We start from the raw sequence: 18,832 nt of genomic DNA, 5'->3' as shown, positions 1-18,832 counted from the left end.
CCCAGGATGGTAACCACCGCGGCCACGAACCAGGCGGCTCCCGTGATCATCATCCGGCGACGGCCCCTGGCGCTGCTCGAAGAAGAGCGGGACTGCGAGGATCCCGCCCGTCGCGGCCGGTCCCGCTTCTGCCGCGATGGAGATGACGGACTGCGCTCCCCGTGACGACGGCTCTGACGACGCCGGCTTCGGTCTCTGCGATGGTCCTGCATTCCGTTTGCTTTTTCTGCGTGCTGCTAAGGGACGGGCGGTGGCGACTCCCTCGGAAAGAGCTGGAAAGCAAGCAGGCGTCGATGCTAGCTCCGGCGGGGGCCTCCTGCTCTTTCGTGCTCTTCTTCTTCTTCTGATGGTTGGACTGCACGAGGAGTGCGTTCCTCTGCAATTCCCGCTATGCGGCGGCCATACAGATAATAAATGCAAATATCGGCGATGTATGCGGGCTGTTGGTCCTCTGGGTCCTCCAGCTCTGGCGCGATGCTCAGGAAGCGGAGCGACACGTCTTGGTGGGATGAACCTTTAGTGGGAAACTATTAGAAAAAGCGTTCGCGAGCTGGCGCAGCCACGAGAGTGGAAGGCTCGTGAGCAGCACAATGAAAATTAAGATGATTAGCGCCGTCTGCTAGAAGGGCTGAAGAAGAGGAAGTCACAACACGGGCCACTTCGTCTCCTCGTATAGAAAATATCCTGGAATCCCACAACATCTTAAGCCCCAAACAGATAGGTTTCAGGCCGGGCTGTTCAATTTGGTCTGCCCACATTGATTTGGAGAGCCGCATTCATTCGGCCCGCTCACGAAGAGAAGTGGCCGTCCTGGTCACCCTGGATGTTGCCAAGGCTTACGACAGCGTTGAGTACCAAATTCTTTCCAATTCGCTTAAGCGTCATCCTTTCCCGAAATACATCATCTCATGGATTATCAGTTTTCTGACCAATAGAAATTTTTTTTGTTCACAGCAAGGTCTGTCCTCCCCAGTATTCAGTCAAACCCGCGGTGTTCCTCAGGGCTCTGTTTTGTCTCCAGTGCTATTTAACGTTCTGATGAGCTCCATTCCAATACACCCTGACGTTCAGCTGTACGTTTACGCTGATGACATCGCTTTCTTTGCGTCAGCCAAAGACATTCACATATTGTACCAATGCCTTCAGACCTATCTATGCGCTCTAGAGGCTTGGCTAGATGGTCTATACTTGAACTTAAATGTGAACAAATGTGCTCTCCTTGTCTTTCCGGTGGGTGGCCCAGTCTCCATTTCTCTTAATTACCGCCAGCAAACCATTCCCCAGGTCAATTCTCTGAAATACCTAGGAATAATATACGAATACACTTTAAATTGGCGTCCGCACATTGAATATATTGCTTCTAAGGGTGCGCGGTCTGTTTCGCTATTGAGAAGCCTTAGCCACAAGAAATTTGGTATGCGCCGTGACACCTTATTAATGATTTACCGAATGTATGTACGACCAATACTTGAATTTGGATGTGTGCTGTTCTCAAGAAGCGCACATTACAAACTTCGGCCGCTGGCAATGCTAGAACGGCAAGCTCTCAGACTATGTCTGGGTCTCCCACGTTACGTGCCAATAAACGTTTTATACATGGAAGCTCGAATTCCCACACTAGTCTCCCGCCTGCACGCCCTCACTGTTGATGCATTCCTAAGAATAATGGCGTCGCCCATATCCAGACCGCAGACTGCCTTTGTAACATGGCCGTCGTTGTTTTTCAGCAGCACATGGCCCAGGTTCAAACGCCCACAAGTGATATTGGCACAATCCCTACTAGACCCGTTACGCGTGGCCCTATTATCTGTTACCGCACCTAATCGTCATGTCTCATCCTTAGATGTAGCTTTCGATGAAATTTTCCCCAGGAATGCTAAATTGCTCCCGTCAAATCTCTTATCCGGCATTTTGCAGGATCACCTTACAGGTTTTCCAGGTCACGTCATTATCGGCACTGACGCCTCCGTCCGTAATGAGAAGGCAGGCGTAGGGATTGTTTCTCCCTGTTTAGATTGGTCTTTTTCACTCCGCCTACCTGATTACACTAGCTCTTTTCATGCAGAATACTTGGCAATTATCTTAGCCCTTCGAAAGTTAGATTCTACTAAACAACATGTAATAGTAATCACCGACTCTCTCTCAGTTTGCACTGCTCTTTCGTCCCCAAATAGCTCTCCTCTACGTAGAGCCCTCAATTATTTATTGCCTACATCTCTACGAGAGCTGCGATTGGTGTGGGTGCCTGGACACGCTGGCATCTGGATTAACGAATCGGCAGATACGTTGGCGGGACTTGCACTGGACGGCCCAGTGGTGGAAATCATGCCGCACATACAGTTCCTCACCTCGGCACGTTTTCGCAGATTAGGCCTCCTAAAAAGCATGGCTGAAACTGCGTGCGTCGGTTCTGAGCTCGAGCACCTCCGGTTCTCCTGGAAGTGCCGGATTAGCCAATCACGCGAATGCGAAGTTAGCCTAACTAACTTTCGCTGTGGCGTACCAAATTTAAATTATTATTTGTACCGCTGTGATCTGGCCCCTTCACCCCTTTGTGTATTTTGCAATGAATTAGAGACTATAGAACATTTTCTCCTCCACTGCCGACGGTTTGCCTCCCTACGAAAAAGATATTTGGAAAACCATTTTAATCAATTGGCCCACCCACTCACTCTTCCTCTAATATTATCATTCGGGGCGACAGTACTGGGTTTTTGCCGCGGGGATCTTTGCCGCGCTGTACACTCATTCATCTTTGAATCACGCCGTCTGCCGTGCTAGCAGCTAATTCAAGATGGCGGGCTGCTCTTAAAAACATGTCTGCGCCTGTATCCTTTGCCTTCCCGCTCTCTGCCTCCCCTTCGTTGCTGAATCTTCTTTCTTTAATTTTCTTACACAATTTCTACGAATGTCCTTCGGCCAATCCTTTCCTTATTCATTTGTGCTGATTTGGTAGTTGGTGAGCTCTATCTGCTACCGCACCTTATTTTCTGGCAGTCTACTTATTATCTTTTTACTCCCGCTCATACTCACCTTTTTCTGTAATTATTCACTTTTCTTCTTTTAATCCAAATTAGTTTTTTCTCTTCTCTCAGTTAGCGCCCATTTCCTGGCCAATCCCCCTGAGTGGGTACGAGCCATTTTTTTGGACCAACAACAACAACAACTTCGTCTCCTGAATTTCTCGCCCCAATCCTCTGTACCTGATATTCCATATTCATGGTCAATCTGGGCAGCCATGAGTCCCCAGATGGCTGCCTGCATCTTGCACACTATGTACCCCCGCCAAGCCCGTCACCTTCAGAGGGCCATAGAAGACCTCCCTCCTACGAAGACGCACACTGACATCGCGGCTGGTACGGACTTGTGTGGCTAGTTAAAGTCTATTCTCTCCCTGTCTTTCTTGGTACACAAAACTGGGTCCGTCACCTTCTCCGCCTCCCTTTCTTTCCTGTTTTAAACTGTTATTCTGTCTGGTTCACCGCAAGAACTGACAGGGCATTTCAAATAAAGTTATGACGAAACAGACAAGACTTTAGGGAATGTCTGGATGTTAAGAGGTAGGAGGGTATGTTTACGATTCAGCGCGCCGTTAAACTGTGAGCGGGTGCTGCGTGTACCGTGGCGAAGCACCTGTGCTTGGCAGCAGAGCCCACCTTCCTCGAACGTGTTGAGGCAAGAATTCGTCTTGCAGGTCCTGTGGGAAAACCGTGCCTCGGCTTTTAGTGGCACCGAAGAAAAGAGATGCCGAACCCGGCGTCCTTCTCAGCAAGCTTCGTGTTCTTTTCAAAAAGACAAAGCAAAAGGCACTGCACAGTGCACGAACATATCTTCTTCATCGTCCTCTTCTTTGCGTGGCTCATTAGAACCACGTGACAGCTCAGCACGAGGACCAAACACAATTTGCAACAGGCCCCGCCAGCGATGACTAGAGCAGCGGAAGTTGTAAAATCCGGGACAAGGGGTGACATGCCGAGACTTTGAACTGCCCGTGGACGCCGCTAGCCGCGACCTTCTCTCCCACCTCTCTCAGGCTCAACGTGCGCCGCTACTGCCAGCTCTCACGAACCCGGGAAAGTCTATCTGTGTGTGTGCCTGTGTACTCTTTTCGTGCCGCGTGCAAAAGCACTAGGAGAGCTGTTTGACGTTAGCGCTTCGGGGTACAGCGGTTCATCCGAGCGCATAACTCATTGGATTGGCAGAAACGGATCCCGTTCTCGCTCTCTCCGAAGCCTGCTGTAAGCTCGCCCAGAAGGGTTATGTTTCTCTATCATCGCTGTTGATCACTTGCCATGCTGTAAACCAATTACGTTTGCCTTCGGTTTTATGTCGTCAACACCAAGGCAGCAACTTTTTCTAGTCGCTCGCCCACCAGGCTACCAGTACATGACGGAGGTGACGGAGCTCTGAACGGGGACGCCTTCGCCAATGTAACAGTGTCCGCAGATGAAAAAAAGCGCTACTGCCGGTGCAGTATCTGTAGTGACGGCTGCGACGGCCCAAAGGGTCAAAAATTTCCCCGCATTTCCCCGAGGGGAAGAATGTGAAAGTGCGAATGCAGGAGTTGAATTTGCGCGGTTCGGTAATGTTCGCGAAAGAGAGATCACACACACACACACAACTACAAAGAAAGAAAGATGCATTTATTCACAGACACCTATTTGTGTTGTCGTTGTACTTGATTGCTAGAGCGGATCTCAGCTTTGAAATTTCGTGTCAGTACTCCTTTAAGCGGGTGCATTAGCCCTTCTCACGCCCGATTCCTGGCCAATCCCCCACGTGGATATGTGCCATGTCAGCGGCCAGGCAGCGCGCGCCCATCTCCCCCCGTTGCCAAGGAAGACGAGGAGATTCCTGGCCAATCCCCCACGTGGGTATGTGCCATGTCAGCGGCCAGGCAGGGCGCGCCCATCTCCCCCCGTTGCCAAGGAAGACGAGGAGCGCGCGCACCCGCAGCTGTTGCTATGTGGACGGACGGCGGTCAACGGAATTCAGGGTCGCTTATAAAGTGCATTCGCACTTAATAAGAAAAGGGACATCAGCTTAAGATTAGAACAACCGCAGACTGACACCCTTGGATTTGGTTGTGGTGCTAGGACAATGGCTCATACCATAGACGAGTATTGGACAGGAAAAGGGCGCTCACTGAGAAAACATGCTTGGGAATTAAAGAGATGTGTTTAAATAACGCATTTAAAGTAGGCGGTTAAGGTAAAAACATAGACTACTGAATATGAGATGTGGCACGAGAGAATGTGAAAATAAATGTTAAATCGATCTAAACAAAAAGAAAACGAAAGGAAAAAGTTAGTTGCAGCTTTTGGTTGAAAAGGAGGCGGTAGCCAACGAGGGGCGTTTGGGTTGTGAGAAAAGGGGGGTACAGAGTAGGATCGGTTTCAGTTCCTAGTTACACTTCACAGTTTTTAAGTTAGCGAGACGGACTAGGCGTCGCCTTGCTAGATAACCAGAAATGAAAAGTATGTCAAGAGATAAAATAAAAAAATTGGTTTATTGCACCGGGTGCCACCCGCCGCGGTGGCTCAGTGGCTAAGGCATTGTTCTGCTGAGCACGAGGTCGCGGGTTCGATTCCCGGCCGCGGCGGCCGCTTTTCTGATGGAGGTGAAAAGTAAGAACGCCCGTGTGTACGAGATTTCGGCGCACAATAAAGATCCTCAGTTGGTCAAAATTAATCCGGTGCCCTCCACTACGGCGTGCCTCATCGCCTGCGTTGCGTCGTCGCGTTAAAACCCTACAATCAATCAATCAATCAATCAATCAATCAATCAATCAATCAATCAATCAATCAATCAATCAATCAATCAATCAATCAAGCACCGTAAGCCGCCTCTATGGCGTAGGCAGCGGCCCCGTAGTGGCAGCTAACTGGACACTCGGACTGGGTAACAGCAATAACCCATGCTTCCTCCCTTTAGAAAAGTGGCGCTCCGCCCCCGCGTATGGAAAAACCGAAGTCGGCGAAAAATAAATGGAGTACACGGAAGTCCTGAACATACACGTGAAGCTTTTGCGTTTCGAATCCTCAGACACATTAAGATTCACACTTTGAAAGCGCATTCAATCTTAAGTCACTAACCAACGCGAGAGTCTTTGACAGACACAAACCCATGAAACCGCATTCAACCATAAAACCCTAAACAATTCCTTTCTTCTCTAGCGATGGAAAAAAACGCTAGTCTTTTACGGACGACCATATTTACACCATTAAAAGTGCGGTCCAGTCCATGTCAAGTTCGTCGACCTGTCGGAGATTCTCTTGTAAAATTTTGGTAGGACGTCCCGGGGTACTGTGTGGTAGACGCCTGAGGGATGCAGGAGTCGAGGATAGTGGGGCGACAGACGGCGCTCCTTGCTTGTTTTACCACAGCGGGGACGTGTGATAATACGGAGGTTGCGCGGTTGTTCAGGCGTGCAAAGCTTACCGCGACCATTGGAAGAGGTCCCCGCGGTGATGTGCCGTTATCGGGATGGCCACGCACTCAGCTGTACTATCTTCTGTTTTATGTGCGGTCGTTTAGTCTTGCCTCTTTTGCTGTCCTGGTCGTCGTACAGTCGTATGTTTTGAAACTAGATTGAAAATATTATGTGGCAACGTACGCTTCTTCCCACGCCGAGGGCAGTCTGCTAATCTAGTACCCAAGATGGCAGGATACGAAGGGGTGCTGCATCTCGCGAAACTCCAGAGCAGAGTGCCTATCCACCTGTGGCGGTGTTTGCGATGTCGGCATTCCTTTCATATCAATGTTGTGGTACGTGTCTTTGATTGACAGCCCTCATAATTAAACCGCGAGGCGTATCGTCAAAAAGGGGCCATATAACTTCACGCGTAAAAAAAGATATCTCGCTTCCCAAAGTCAGGCCCCAAAGCGAAGTTTTGAGGCTTTCTTGATATGTAGAGTTGGACGTTTACAGCGGCGTGTAAGCAGACTAAAAAATAGATATAAAACCGACGGAGGCCTTGGGATTGGTCACAGGTGTGAATGATTTACATAAAATTCGTCTTCTTTTAATAGCTTATTCAAGCAGTACATTAGGAATGTTGCCTGAACCAAAGGCGCGCATTTACCGCGCCGAGAGCCGTGAGTACGATGGGCTATTTATTTCATAAGGCCACCACTTAACACCACTCCCGCTCGCGGGGGGGTGGCAAGCTTTCATCTGAAGGAAGGCGAGTGGTCGGCTGGGGTAGGAAGTATGCTAGAGGAAGTTCAGTCCATACGGTTTAATTCTGCATGTATTCGTCTTGAATTGGGGGTCTATTCGTAGAAGGGCGAACAAAGTGCACAGTTTGTGACTCAGACCAAGTTTATGGTTCGTACTAAGTCGTTCTTGTTTGGCATATATGATTATGTTAAATGCAGTGTCGGTGGATAGTGCTGTATCTGTGTAAGTTGTGTCATGGTAAGAAGGGGTGAACGTACGGAAGCGAGAGAATTTGGGGCAGGGCCTTATTAGGTCATCGAGGTCGGTTGTAAATCTCTAACCACGTCTCCATGGTACAGTACAGTGTTGGTAACTTGCTGAAAAAGATTTCTTGTAGCATGCCTAGGTTGGAGATGGACCCAAGGCCACTTCACCTCCTTCCCCATCTCAACAGGGTGCCAATTTGCCAGCGGGTTGCCATGCCAGCATGCCGGAAGCTTGTAACTGTTTTGTGTTGTTGCAATGGATTTTCGGAGATTATCGCCGTTAGAAGAGTTTTTTTCAGTGTTTTCCAAATTCACTATGCGAGACAATGATAAACGCACCCTATGCTACCTCAAAACACTCGCATCAAGTTATTAATAACAATTATTCATGTAAAAAGTCGGCTAGTTTGTTTTCCAAATCCACAGAAAACAGTGCCAAATGACTTGTTTAGTTGGACGCTTATTTATTCCGCATCCACCATTTCAAGCCTCTTTGGCAGCTGTCAGAACATTTTTATTTCAAAGAAAAGCAAACTGCGTACGTGAGGCATCCTTCGAGTAAATGCGTCGGTAAAATTACCCAAGCAGTAATGTTACTCACCTGAAAAAATGCTTCTTTCCGGGAGAGGCAGCCGCAAATCCAAAAGCCCAGCAGCATTGATTCATAAATCACGTATCATTTTTTATGTAGTAGCAAAGGTTTTTGTAAATTAATTCTTAGATTTTACTTGCGACCTGTCTTAAACATAGGTTTCCGCTGAGCAGGCACCTCGTCTCGAAATCTGCCCAATTAACCGAGTACTGATGAGCCCTGCTAGATGCAAACAATAACTCCATTTCTTCGGAAGTACTATGAATGCTTTTCTTTTTACTTCACTGGGTATTATTCAACTACTTTTTTCAATCTACTTCAAGGGCTTAACACTTAAGCGAAACTGGCTGGCTTCCGTTGAAATTTTCGTACCTAAAATTTTTGTACCTCCTTTCAAACCGTAAGCTTGGTCTGAACCCTGACCCCTACCTCACACCATTAAGAACACGTCAGACCGGGCATTCACACGCACTTTCTTTAACACCATATTTTGCTCGTACTAACTTGTTCAAATTTTCTTTTTTTCCTCGTACCATTGAAGAGTGGAACGGTTTTCCTGCAAGCAGTTTACACTCTCCTGAGCTTATTTACGCCGAAATTTGAAATTGTTTTTCTAAATATTGCAACTGTTCCGCGTTTCCCTTCCCACCCTTACCTTTCATTGATTTTGTATAAAAATGTTACTCTTTCCGCTTTCTATTTTCTTCATTCTTTTGTTGATGTTGTATCGAAATGTTGTGCATAATAACTGTATTATCTTACCCTCTCCTGCTTTGGCATCTGGCCACCAGTATTTGTAAATAAAAAAAATAACACGGAGTAATAGCAGACGACTTCAGGAGAGCAATCTCAACGCGACCACAGCGCCGCCGCTGCGGGGGCTACAGGATGTGGCCGCACCGACACCGGGGCGAGTGTGCGCTCTTTCCCAAACGAGCTAATCTGAAAACATTGCTGCGGAATTAACGGCAGAGCAGCGCGGGCCGCCGTGCGCCCGTTGATCACGCGATCCCTTGTTGAGACGCAGGAGATATGAGCAGTGACCAAGAAGACTACAGTTCGCGCTGCGTACAAATTTCAGAGCAGGGAAAATAGTACTCTTCAGTGCAATATTTATTGTAAACAAACAGTTCTACATTGCTGGAAACTGTCATGAGGGAATATATAATGCATCGGTCATACCTAGTGGTAAAAGGAAACATGCTGCGAATAAATGCCACTAAGACAACCTACATAATACGCCAAACTTTCAATCAAACTTTACATGGAACCGTCATTCTGTAATGTGCAGGACATTTGGTTGCTCGAGTGAAAGAAGAGCGGTTTCTTGGTGTAAACTTCGAGGAAGAGTTAAACTAATGGTTTCTTGGTGGAAAGTTCCAGGAAGAGTTAAACTAGTCAGTACATGTGAATCAACTAGTAAGAGACTTACACGGGCAGTTGGATGTCTTTAGAAAATATCTCACTTGGATCTGTTATGTTTATTACAATTAAAAATTCCTGACAGAATCTTGGTGGGGTGAAAAACCTCCCAACATAAAAACGATAAACGTGCTCTCCTGCAAACAGAAAAGACATCGCGCTGTTTTGAGAATTTTTAACGGAAATTTCATGACCTGCCAAATTCATGTTTGTTTTCAAAGTACTCAACACTAAGAGCCGACCAGGTGTATTACTTTAGGCTTGCCCAGATTATATACAAAAATAGTTTGTGTAGACGGCCATGGAGAAAACAATCACTACTGCGTAGGGCAACCGCGATGAGACTTACACCAATAAAAAAACTAATTAAGTCCAGCAACTGGCAAAATAGAAATTACCACGTTTCCTGTACTTGCTGAACAACCTATTTTGAACATGGTCACGTGAGAGTGGTCCCTTATTCTACATGTCCTTAATATCGTAGCAGATAAAGTTTAACACTAGTGCAAATGCACTAAAAACGAAAATACTGCTATTTTTAAGAAAAAGCACGGAATATATTTCAATCATTTCTACTTCCCTTCCCTGCACTGGGTTGTACGCAGGTGAGCTCCCTGCCGAGCTCAAAACATCCCCGGTGCACTTGCTGTCCTTTCCTTTCCTGCAAACCACAGCCAACCAACATAGGTGTACTTCGTATTAAAAGAATATACTCTGCATAACGTATAAAAGTGCCTTTTCACTTTGAGACCAAAACGACAATCAATCGAGAACGAGTCGTGTGTCGTTAACAATAAGGTTCACAACAATGCAAAATGTTGCCAGCCGGTGCTCGTCCTCGGGCTCCGGGTGGCCCCATAAAGTGGGCGCTTGAGCGTGCAGGCGGGTGGCTGGAGGGGCTGCGAGACCCGGATGGTGGGGGCACAACTGGGCCTGTCCCGAGAGCGCCTTCTTAGTCGGAGATGCCTGCTGGCCGTGCTGCTCCTCCTTCTCCTCCGAGGTACTGGAGTACTTGTTCTCGTCCTCCGGGGCCGGGGTGTACGAGCTGCTCCTGCTCCTGGGGCTGCCGTGCGCTCCTCCTTGGGTCTCGGGACGTTGGGCAGGGGCAGCTCGTTCTGCGGGTCAAGGTATGTACACGAACTATAGCTTACTCCCTCCGTCTGGTGGTAGAAGCCTGCCTCGCACAGCAAGCACGCAGCCAGGCTTGCGGACGTGCCCTGCACCAGGCGGGCCCGCCGGGAATCCAGGACCTGGTACACGTCGCGCTCCTCCGCCGGGCGTTTGGCCCAGAGGTAGTCGCGTGCGCACTCCAGGATGTTTGCCAGGTCCGAGTCGGTGGGGGAATTCACCTCCGCGGTGTCGTCCAGCGGTCCAACTGCGGCCCCCCTGTCCAGGGCAGGGCGCCACGCCACATCCCCACCGCCTTTCCGGTGTTGTGCCATTGGTTTCTCTTTCGATGCACACCGTAGGGGTGTGCGCTTGGCATCGGTGCCGCAGCCCCCGCAGGCCTTCCGGTGGCATCGCTGGATTGGCCTCTTCATCTGTAGCAGCGCCACCAGCTCGCCCAGGTACGCCTCGAAGGGGCTGCAGTGCAAAGGCTCACGAGTGTATGAACGGAAGCCACCCAGCAAGAAAGAAGCCTCTGAACAGAGCCGGATACCTCGGCTCTGGACAGGTCGACCCGAAGCGGAGGGCCCCGAGTCTTCATGCAACTATGAGCTGACCGTCGAGATCGAAGAGGCCGACCGTCGGGAGCTTGGGCTCTGTTGTTGTTGTTGTTGCGCCTTTAGATATGGCGCATACCCAATCAGGGGATCGGCCAATCCACAGAGGATGGTTAAAATAAATAGAATTCTTATCCAACCACGAGACGCTTTGAAAAGATAATTTAGATCAATTAGAAAGAGTTTTGAAAAAAAAAGCTGGAAAATCAAGTCGAGGGCGACCAATCGCAATCATAAAGTGAATCTATTGAAATTTCGAATGTAGCGCAGGAGGGCAGAGCATACATCCCGGCGGCAGAACCTCGTTTCGGATGCCCCGAACGATAGTATAGCCGGCACTGTTAGGGATATCCCCAAGCTGTAAAGCGGCACCTTCAGGCACTGATGTCTCAGTCGTGAAAAAAAACGTCGGCATGTCAAAAGGTAGTGTTCGACAGACACGTCTTCGTTCCCATAGCTGCAAAGAGCTGTTGGCGCTAGATGAGATCTGTGTAAATACCTATTTCACTGAGGTACTCGACAAAGTAAGGCTGTAATAACCACCTCTAAGTTGCGTGAAGGGCACCATTCAGGTTTCCATGAGAATTTAAGATGATTAAAATCTCTTAATGACAATAAAACCGATTCTTGCTGTTCTTGGAGTTTCAGCATCCTACGGTACCTAGCTGCTGTTATTAAAGGTGTCGGCTCTACGACGTCTACTACAGGCCGAGAAAGTGCTATCCTTGCTAGAGAGTCGGCATTCTCGTTGAATGAGATCTCCGCATGACCAGGAACCCAAAGAAGGTTAGTTTCAGTGAAGTGAGGTGGCAGGAGTGACCGGAACGTCCGCAGGAGGGGAGTGTCTTTAGGGAAGAAAGGGCTAAGCATACAGAGAAAGAATCTGAAATTATGATTGGAGATGTATTTGATACATCCAGCTTTCGTAGCGCCAGGAAAATTGCCTGGAATTCCGCGAAAAATATGGGGATAAAATCAACCAGACGAACCGAAAAGGTCCAGTTAAGGTAAAGGGAAAATATTCATACACCGGATTTTTCTTCTCGTTGAGAGGCATCTGTATATATTATAGCACCTGGCTGCATGGAGGCCAAATAACCTTCGAGAAGACGATTGAGCAGTCGGGCTGGTGAAAGTTTAGTATTTTTGGGGAAAATGTTCTGGAAATTGATAGAAAGAGGTGAACTCCTGTCAGTATATGGAATCACCTGATTTATTGCTACACCCAATGGAGAAAGGAAGCTCTGTACCGAAGTGCTTTGTGGACATAAGGACCTGGGCCATTGCTCTGCGCCGTCTTCATCGTCTTCTTCATCGCACAGTGTCTTCTTCATCGCCGAGCCCAAGGGGTGGGTACGATGCACGATAAAGGTGGTAAATAAATCTTGGCGATGGCACATACCCAGTGCGGCGGAATGACTCGTTGTGGCTATGTCCCTTCTGGAGGGTGCCTGGATGTGCTTGCGGCTTCCTACAGTCTGCATTGCAATACTAAATGTGAAGGCGGACGTTGCAGCATCCAAAGCGCATGACCAACGCGGATCAAAAATACCGGTGCCATTTTCTCGCAAAGATGCTTCAGCCCTTGCATCTAGTGTGGCATGGAGCATGCAGCGATCGCTTTGGGCAGACGCATCCCGCCATTACGCGTCCCTCTACTCTATCGACCCGCATTGTAATTTTAAGATGCCACCTGGACTATCCAAGCATGATGAAGCAGTACTGCACCGCACGCGGTTGAACGTCGCCTACACGCGATACTACTGCTACAAAATCAACCACTCCTCCTCCCCTCTGTGCCCACAGTGTGGTGTGCGTGAAGACCTCCAACACCTAATATGTGACTGTGTGCGCTTTACTACACAAAGAGTGTCTCTCGCAGTGTCCCTGGGTCGGCCGCTGTCCGCAAAACTAGAACTGAGGGACGTATTAGGTCCTTGGAACTCTTCCAAACTTGTCGCTCGTGCAACGAAAGCCTTATTGGCATACCTTAAAGACACAAGTCTTGATCAGACTTTGTAATTAGTTAAAATCATATGTATTCCTCTTCATCATTATAATCATCATCGTCATCGCATTCATCTGGCGTAGCAAGCCAGGCATTTTAGCTGGGCTGACATCGCCAGTTTTCATTAAAGACTGTTCTCTCTCTCTCACTACTTTTAGGGTTTGATATGTGATACCGAAGGCCTTCGCCTTCAAAATGAAATAAATTCTGCACTTCAGCGGAATTTGGAGTGAAGGTCCTTGCTAAAGCACATCGTAGCCTGTAAAAACAAAACTTAGTAGTAAACAATACCCAGACTCCGCAGACGCACTACAGAAGTGGCGGTACAATGCGAACCAGTTGCGTTCACCTCGCCTGTCCTTGAAATTCCCGTCTGCATTACTTCTTCGCATCAAACAGCGGACCTAATCACTTCGATGTAGTGGAAAACGAAATTTGTCGGTCGACAATATAGATGCACACTCTAGCCTCGATATTTTCGTCCCGAACAGGCGAAAAGACACACCGCGCCCCCAGAGTGGAAAGCCGCCCCAAATGGGAATGCTGGAAAGAGACCAAAGATAGGGCCCGACGCTATGGTGAAGCACTAAGAACGCCCAACTGTCCAGAAGACAATACCCCCCGCCCCATCGGGCGCTGAGCTGCGAAGAGGCCATGATTCTCAGACATCTACAGACGGCGTCAGTCACTTCACCGGCGGCACTACACCGCATGTACCCAGAGGAGTACACAAGCATTCCATGCGAGATATGCAAAAAGGGGCCCGCCAACCGGTAGCACATCATGTGGGACTGCGCCACCAACCCAGAAGGCGCCAGCCTCGAAGAGTACCCGGCACAACTACAGGAAGCCATCGAATCGAGAGACTAGACGAAGCAAGAGTGGGCCATCCAGCAGGTCTTCACTGTACTCAAAAAGCACGGACTCCGTAAAGGGGCCTGCGCCTATTAGTGCAACGAAGGAGATGCGACGACCGGCCGCGTCGGGACGGGGGTCATAACAAACTCCCGCCCACAGCGGAATCGATGTGAATAGAGTACTTTCCAGTGCAGTCCAGTTCACCAAAACATAGCACGAGCCAGTCAACGCCCTATCCAATGCACTGACGCAAGCATACGCGCTATCGCAGTTTTCTCCTTAACACAGTTTTCTGGCGTAAGGGATAAAATTAATACCGTTATCGATAAAGACACACCGGGGATGTCCCCAAAACCGGCGCGGTGCATATTGCCCCGTGGCTGTGCGCACCGGCACGGAGCGTTGATAGAGGACAAACTGAGCAGCCCTGCACTAGCGCCATCTCTTTGGCTATGAGAGCAACTCATAAAATCATTTACAAGTTCCGGTAAAGCAGCTCAATATGACACAGTGCTGCTAAAAACTGATATTTGTTGAAAGCCACCCCATTTGCGCGACAACATGATTCTACTAACAGCCGCCTACAAGCTCCATCTCGCCTTCAGAGAACCATGACAACTGCAGCCACAGCCTTTTGCTCAGCTACAGAAAAATGTGTGGGCTCTTGGTCGAGGCACTGCAGTCATTCTGCGTGTTACCTCATTCAAACAAAACAAATGCAAAGCTCCAATATTTACTCGTACTGGCTGGCATGCGGTCCAGCTTCTTTGCAGTAAGCGGAATTCCTACACGACACATAATGTTTGTGGGCTCATACGGAACCTCTGTCCGTTATTAGGGCCAGTACTTCGCCCGTCGAATTGATGTAAGGTGCATGCGCCAGCAACTAATCCTTGTGACAATAATATGGAGCCGTTTGTCCTCCACACGAGTGCGTCGACGCGCCGTCGCTGCAGCAGGCGGTTTTTGAGGCGGTCTGTCCACTTGGCAGGAGGCAAGACAACAATATTAGAAAAGCAATAAAGCAAAATGCAATTTGAAAGAAAACTTAGCAAGCAGAAAACATCCATGAAAAATTGCACTCGTCACAAAAATACACGTGAAAGCACGGAAAAGGAAAACAGTAATATAAAACATCTTGAACAACTGCGCTCGTCACAATACACGTCGAAACACGAAGGAAAAACAGTAATTTGGAGCATGGGCATAAATAAACAGAAGATACGCGCGCTGCAACGTTTCCGGTAGCCGTGTCAAAAATACAGGTCAAACACAAAAAGAAATCATGTATAACATGCGCAGGAGGCACTAGAAGATATGAAAACAAGAAAACATCGAACGGAAACGTCCGAAATAGCCTATGGGGTGATCTGGCCTATTTAGCCTACGAAATAGCCTATGGGGTGATGGGGCACGGGTCGCCCTCCCTCTGACCATTTCGCCAAACGCTCCGACGAGCGGACCATGCGGGCTCAGCGTACTGTCCTTCCCTGCACACTTTTGCTGAATTTTCATCGGCCGTTTCTTCCAGCCTTCGATCGCTTGGTTACAACGCCGACGCTGCCGCCGTCGTCGCCATCGCCGCCGCCAAACCCGAGTAGCGTCCGCCAAAGTGCTTGCGTACTAATATATATATATATATATATATATATATATATATATATATATATATATATATATATATATATATATATATATAGTATAAGTAAAGAGTCGGATACACAGCAAGAACAATAACAAACAATGTTTACTTACGTAGCGGCAACGGGACTTGCCTTCATCAGAGTAAAGTTACATGCATCATGTAACTTTACTCTGATGAAGGCAAGTCCCGTTGCCGCTACGTAAGTAAACATTGTTTGTTATTGTTCTTGCTGTGTATCCGACTCTTTACTTATACTATTTCTGCGCGCTTTGTGAGTTTATCTTTCTGTAGATTTATATATATATATATATATATATATATATATATATATATATATATATATATATATATATATATATATAGTTAAGAGAAAAGGTTCCTGGCTATGAGGTTAGCTGTACGATAGAGAAGTCAAACTGAAAAAAACATAACAACATTTATTCTAACGTTTCGACCGGGGGCCGGTCTTTTTCAAAGATACCAAAGATAAATATATATATATATATATATATATATATATATATATATGTAATCTACATACATGATAGTATCAGAAGTAACGGTGTCATCACGGGAGGAGTATGGATTCTTGCGCCACGCCTCGTTTCGATTTCGTTTCGGTTGAAGTTGTAGCGGCATCATCGCGATCGCAATCATCAGCGGCACTATCATCATCCACATCCTTTCACCACTATCATCATCAGTGGACTGGCACATCAGCAGTGCCACGCGCCTCGCGAGAAGGAAACGAGATCGAACACGACCGTGCAGCTGGGCGGAAGCTTGTCCACGCCGGGGGAGCCCTGTAGCGGCATCATCGCGATCGCAATCATCAGCGGCACTATCATCATCCACATCCTTTCACCACTATCATCATCAGTGGACTGGCACATCAGCAGTGCCACGCGCCTCGCGAGAAGGAAACTAGATCGAACACGACCGTGCAGCTGGGCGGCAGCTTGTCCACGCCGCTCCCACTCCTGGCCGGGCCTACGCGCACCAATAAAATGTGGGAAGCCTCATCAACCACAACGACCGAGTCTGCTTCCTACAAAGTCATGCCGTTCATTGCATGCCAACTGGGTTGATATCTATCATGCAAATTCTTTTCGAGAATTCATAGTCGAATCCCATGAACACTGCATGTAAATACTTTTTAAATAATTTAAATTGCACTGACTCGAATGCTTTTTCAATACCCAACAAAAGACTGACTGTAGATTTCCTGTTTTCCATATTTACAATTATATTTACTTCAATACGCACGCGCGAGGGTGCTCTAAGTCACCTCGTGCTTTGGGAAGGAATTATTTGGTATTTGCCTAAAAAAAGGAAATAGGCCGGTCATGAATTGTGATTTCAAATATTTTGGATGGCGTTAGAAGCACGGATAGAGGATGATAGTTTGATAGAGTATTAAAATGCATACCTTTGAATATCGCTGTGGCTTTGGGAAGTTATAACTGTTTAGGAAAATGCCAGTGGTAAAGGTAAGCTAAAAAAAAGGGGGACAAAAACTTGACACATCAATGGTAGAGGGAGAGAAAAAATCTTATAATATTAGTATGAACTCTGGTGGGCCTATTTCTTTCATTCCACATGTCACGTTGATTTTAAACTTGCAAATTAAGCTTAACTGAGTTTGTTTGTCGCATAAAAATAGAAAGAGCCAGACTGGGGCCGAAAATTAAGGCGTTGTTCTGCGGTCATGCCAGGTCTTTCATTCGAGCCTGCATTTATAAACAGTGTTAAAAGCATCAGCTATATATTTCATGCAAGGGCTTCACTGCTTACTGTTAATTTTCGATATTTCCACCACTTCTGTTTTTGCCAACCATCGCGCTTACCGCCTCCCAGAGTTTGCGTTGTTTTTATTGATTCTTTAATTATACTTCTGGTTATATATCTTTCTTAGCCTTTCTTAAATGTGATGACAACAAGTTTCTCTAACTTTTGTATTTTATAAGTGCTGCACGTTCGCGCTAAAGTAAAATGCCACGAGATAACTTGTTTTCAGATTTACCTCTCTCGTCTGGACTAGTAGTTTACATGGCTTTCGGCAGTTTTAACATTCCTCTGGGGACAGCTTTCGGAGAGGAAAAAGCTCCACCAGAGCTTGCACGCCAGAACCATATCATATGCGGCGTCAGGATAGGTTTTATTATAAACGTTGCTCCGGTAAAGCGGTTCTACTAATGTAAAAAAAGTGTCCTTGGAACTCGGTATTATTTTTGCGCCGAAAGTGGCTAAGGCGTTGTGCTTCTGAGCACGAGATCACGGGTTCGATTCCCGGCCGCGGCGGCAGCTTTTCTGATGGAGGTGAAAAGCAAAAACGCCCGTGTGTACGAGATTTCGGCGCACGTTAAAGATCCCCAGGTGGTCAAAATTAACCCCGAGCCCCCCACTATATGGCGCGCCTCATCGCCTGCGCTTCGTCGGCGCGTTAAACCGTACAGTAAATCAACATTTTTGCGCCGAAAGCGGATCGGGGTTTGGCTTTTATTTTGATTAGATGCGGATGGAAGAGCACTTAATAGGATTGGGTGGTTACTTAACCCATATGAAATTATTCCGCTTGTAATTCTGTACGAGTTTACATTTGCTGCACTAATATCACAAGTAGTGCTTTGGGTTGAAAAGTAATTGTAGGTAAGGTTATATGATTTGTACAGCCATAAGTGGGTAGAAATGTCTGCAATTCTGATTGATTGTAGGGTTTAACGCGCCGACGCAACGAAGGCGATGAGGCGCGCCGTAGTGGAGGGCTCCGGATTAATTTTGACCACCTGGGGATCTTTAACGTGCGCCGAAATCTCGTACACACGGGCGTTTTTGCTTTTCGCCGCCATCAGAAAAGCGGCCACCGCGGCCGGGAATCGAACCCGCGACCTCGTGCTCAGCTGTCTGCAATTCTAGTCCGTATGGGTCATACGAACCTAACATCTAGGTTTATGTCGCCAGTAGCCACGTAGGGAGCGTTGCGGGAGATAACAGATGCTTACGCGTCTTCTAAAGTAAACACTCTAAAAATTTGGTTTTATTCCCGTGTGGTATTTTGTGCACAGTTGGTCATTGCCGTCATCGTCCGTCAACACGAACTGTACAAAAATGGCCACCGATGTTGAGACAATGAATAAAACAGATTCGGCTTAGCG

The sequence above is a fragment of the Haemaphysalis longicornis genome, unplaced genomic scaffold, assembly GCF_048455015.1.
Source record: "Haemaphysalis longicornis isolate Haplotype H1 unplaced genomic scaffold, Haemaphysalis longicornis Haplotype H1 scaffold_6, whole genome shotgun sequence".
NCBI classification, from domain to species: domain Eukaryota; kingdom Metazoa; phylum Arthropoda; class Arachnida; order Ixodida; family Ixodidae; genus Haemaphysalis; species Haemaphysalis longicornis.
This window is presented reverse-complemented; position numbering follows the sequence as displayed.